General features: G+C 51.0%; 1 non-coding gene across 1 annotated transcript; it reads right to left on the bottom strand.

Moving 5' to 3' along the window:
- Nucleotides 1-3,854: 3,854 nt before the first annotated feature.
- Nucleotides 3,855-3,936, bottom strand: TRNAS-UGA. The gene has a single exon. It is a non-coding gene; the product is annotated as a tRNA-Ser (tRNA).
- Nucleotides 3,937-4,516: the final 580 nt, after the last annotated feature.

Here is a 4,516-nt window from a genome sequence, read left to right as displayed (position 1 = left end):
GATGACAGGTGAAAAAATGCTGGATTCAATGAAAGATGAGACCATAAGAGGGGAAGGTGAATGGCAGCACCACACAGGGTCATAACACGGAGACACAGGGCTTCACTGTCACTACTGGGTATGTTTTCCATCATTTATATCCTAAGGAACACACCCTCCCCCTCCCCCACACACTGTCACACACAACCTTCTCCCCTTGAGCCCAGTCCAACCCTCCCTCTCTCCCACACACACACCATGGAACACAGCCTCTTGGTGACTCACCCAGATGGGGGCTTGTCTCTGCATCTCCTGAGTAGGGGAGCAGAGAGCCGAAAGGGCCACAGGAGACCAATGGAGCTAGGCAGGACTAGAAAAGACTTCCCTCCCTTCTCTTCTCTTCTCTTCTGTTCTCTTCTCAAGAGTCTTGTTAATCTCACCCATGGGACATTCCAGCACCGGGTGGGCTCAAAGCACCAACCTTCCCCTCAGCAACGGAAGGGGGAACCAGCTCTATCACACAGAAGGAGACTGCCCACCTCTGCTGCTGCCATTCTGTAGCCATTAATATGGATTTGTTTTAGCTAATGTTACCCCCTCAACCCTAATCCATCCATGAATCAAGGAGACAAGACCCTCAGTTGGGCATCAGAAGTGCAATGGGTTAGTGCATAGGACTTATAGTAGCAGAGGTGAGTGGAGTGATGCTGAAGTTGTGAGTTCAAGCCTCACCTACAATGCTAGTTTTCTTTAAGCAAATGGCTTCTGCCAATCAGTTTGCCCTGCAGAAAATACAATTCCAGCTCAGAAGACACTGAGGTCCCCTTGCTTTACAGAGAGCAGGGCAGATTCCACAGATCTACCAGGCTCTGCTCTCCACCAGCTGCCTGTGTCAGGAGGGGTCAAGCAGAGCCCAGAGCACTGCCCCCGACTCTCCCTCAATCTTTGCTCCCCAAACCACCTTTGTGCTCACCCTCTTCATTGTGACACTCAAACCCTGCCTGGCTTTCTGTATGTTGGTGTGGTTTTCGTCTGTTGTGTTGATGTGCATGTGGCTCCTGTGGGATTTTGGTGGATGCCTTGCATAGTTTTGTGTGCGTGTGTGTATGACTTTTGCATGCAGATTGCCTTTTTCTTTGTATTCTTTTGGTATGTAGTTTTTGTGCTTTCTTGTTGTGGGCTTTTGCTGTATTTTTTGGCATGGATTTGTTCTTTCTATGTTTTGTGTGGCTTTCCCTTATGTGTATATGGCTCTGTGTGCTGTGTGGGTTTGGTTTTTGTTATGTCTGTGTGGGTCTGTGCAGTCTGTGATTTTCTCATTCTGTGTGTTTGTCTCTCTGTATGTATTTTCCTGTGTAAATTCACTGGAACTTTTCAAAATCTGCACAGCTTTGCCAATTTTCACCAGGAATCTTTCTCCATTAACAAATTCTCACATGTTCCCTACCAGTTGGTGACCATTGCCCCAGGGGCATGTCAGTCTCAGGGGCCTGATTTCCCATTGACCCTTCCCCCTTCTATTGGGACTGGGAACTAGCCAACCAAAAACCCCATTAAGTTTTAGTAAAGGGCCAACAGTCTCTTACATGAGCCAGCCTTATCAGGGTCACCAATGGCCAGAGAAGGAAGCACAATATGGTCCCATGGTGTAATGAGCAACACTCAGGACTGAATCCTGCAATCTGAGTTCAAATCTCAGTGCAACCTTGTGTTGGTTTGTGGTAAAGCCCTGAAGCTCAAAGTGTTCAATTTCCCTGTCTCCAGTTGTTTAAGAGTGAGTCTTTTTTCCTCCTGCTGGGTGACTCACACCCACTAGAGCCAGGTCTTTGGTTGAGGTGGCTGCAATGGATTGGGGTATAGAAGTGGCTATGGTGCCTGTAGTCCTGTGGTTTGATCTGGTGGTTGGGATTCTTGCTGCTTCACCTGATGCCCACAAGTTTGGCCCTTGTGCTTGCTGCCACACTTTTCCTTTGGCCCACATGGTGCTTGAAGAAAGGAGTGCCAGGGCCGGGATTAATAGTCAAGGCTTGGTAGGAGTGAGGTAGAGCCCAGCCTGGAGCCCCTCACATCTTCCCTCCTCCAGACACCTAGAGCAGAGGCAGCTGGTGCTGACAGCTCCAAGGGAAGGTTTATAAGCCACAGAGCAACTGAAGACGGGGCAAGAGGAGGGGAGGACCATGCCTCTGCATGGCAGCAGACAGCCACAAAGACCTCCGGCCAGGCTGCTCCCTGCCATGCCAAACACCCACTGAAAGCGACCCACAGACCAGCATGCAGGGCAGTTGCTGATGCTCTGTGGCCAACATCAGAAGAAGGTAGGAAAGCAGGGCCACCCCCTGGTGTGGCCTCTGTCTGTTCCCACTCACAGTGCTCACTTTTGCCATGGGGCAGGAGATTTTACCCCAGGAGGCTTTTATCCAGCTGGCAAGAAGCAGAGAAACACCCAGGCTCCCAAGGTGCTATGTAGCAACCCCATCAAACACAGGGACAGGTGCGCACTTGGAAGAGGGAAACTGCTCTACACACTAGCCTGGGCAGCCGCCCATTTTCTTTGGCAAGTCAGGAAGGGCAAAGGCTAGACTGGAAGCACCTGGGGCTCATGTCCCAGCCTTTGTGATGCCCACCCCCCAACTCCTTCCCAGGGCTCTAGCTGAAGCCAGAGCATTGGCCTGAGCGGCCAAGAAAAGGTTCCAGCCCTGAAGGGAGCAGGACTTTCAGCACGAAGGTAAAAATGCAGCAACACAACCACAAAGCAACTTAAACTCTCAACTTCTCATCCAAAGCCAGATGCCTTAGCCATTAGGCCATGTGGTCAGAGGAGAAAAAACCCCTCCAAGCACTTCTTTAGACAAGGCAGACACTGTGTTTCTCAGGTCTTCTCCTGAGGGGGACCAAGACTGTCTGGGCACAAGAAGTAGAATTCCCAGCAGCACGTGAGAATTAATTCTATGGAGTCAGGTGCAGGACTTTGGCAGGGAGGCTCAGGCATAGGGGATTGGGGTGCAGTGGACGGGCTGGCTGTGTAGGTGAGGAGATTTAGTGACCCTCAGGTGAGGAAGAGGAGGAGGAATTGGCAGTGGCCGTGGAGAAGAAAAGGAGGGGTGGAGGCTCTTAGCAAGCCTGTCTAGCTCAGTCAGTAGAGCATCAGGCTCTTAATGGGAGGGGCCAGGGTTTGAGCTACTGTCCAGGGACTCAGCTTTTAATTTGCCTTGTGTGCCAGGAGCCAAATGATTCCTGGTGGTGCCCAGAGCCATATGTGGGACAGAGAGGCTGAGACTTGTGGCATCTGCTCTGCGGCAGGGATCCTGGCAGCTCAGACTCAGGGAAGGCTTCTGCACTCAGAGGCGCTGACTTTGAGAGTTCCCGGGCGGAGCTCAATGCCTGCTCCACCTCAGGCCCTGCCCCCAAACCATCAAATCTCTTCCTGCCCCACTTCTTTCTCTCCTCACTCTTCCAGCACACCCCATCAATGGGCAGCGGGAGGCCCTGAAGAAGAGGAGGAGCTTGTCGGCCAGGCCTGCTAGCAGGTGGGAGGTGCAGAGGCAGAGGTGGCTGCTGGGCATCTTTTTTTTTTCTCTGTTAGTTCTGCAGCCCATTACCAGCCATGGAGTCATTGACTTGCCTCCTTTCGCAGGCTAGAGAGAGGAGCAGAACCAGGGCTATGGCTGATCTATGGGGCACTAGGTGAGTGCCAGAGGCATCAGGTGCTGAGAGTTTGCCTAACCCCTCAGGGACACAAGTGTGAAGTAGTGTCCCAGGGATCTCTATGAAAGGAGCAGAACAGGATTTACTTGGGGTGGAGGAAGAATTGAGAGTGTCTCAGGGGGTTGTACAGAGATATTACCTGGGTGAGAGACTGGCTAAAACACAGGCTGCACTGAGAACAGGATTTGAACCTGCACAGGGGAACCCTATTGGATTTCAACTCCAATGCCTTAACCACTCCGCCATCACAGCTGTGAGAATGAAAGTCCCCCACTGCCAGAGAAACTGGTAAAGAATCACAGTGCCCAGGCATGAAGTCATCTGAACTACAGAATTCCCACAGCAAACCTGTCTCTGTTCCTATTTCACACTGTGGTGTTAATTAGAGAAAGGATTGTAGATTCTGACTGCACTCTGGAGAGGAGGAGGAGGTAATTGAAAGGGGCATTTTTGACTTCTCCCTTTCTCAGTGTCCCAAGACTGGAATTCCACAGGGCCAAATGAGGGGGTGATGCCACTTGGTTAATGAAAACCAGTGCTCTAGGAGAGGTTTGAACTCACAACCTGAGCAGAGCTCCTCTCAGCACTGCCCTATATGTACTTTGCATTAACCAATTGTGCCACCAGAGCACCCCTTAACCAGCAACTCTCAGCACTGCCCTATAAATACTGTGTGTGAACCAATTGTGCCACTGGAGCACCTGCTAATTATGATGCTCTGAGACTCTTAGGATGATAAAGGCAAGGAGTGACCTCAAAACATTCTCTGTGGAGTTGAAAGCAGGTAGCGACAAGTGTTGGTACTTGGTGGAGTGGATTTTTCTTAAGGGTT

Source organism: Gopherus evgoodei, chromosome 13, assembly GCF_007399415.2.
Source record: "Gopherus evgoodei ecotype Sinaloan lineage chromosome 13, rGopEvg1_v1.p, whole genome shotgun sequence".
In the NCBI taxonomy this organism is placed as follows: Eukaryota; Metazoa; Chordata; order Testudines; family Testudinidae; genus Gopherus; species Gopherus evgoodei.
This window is presented reverse-complemented; position numbering and strand designations above follow the sequence as displayed.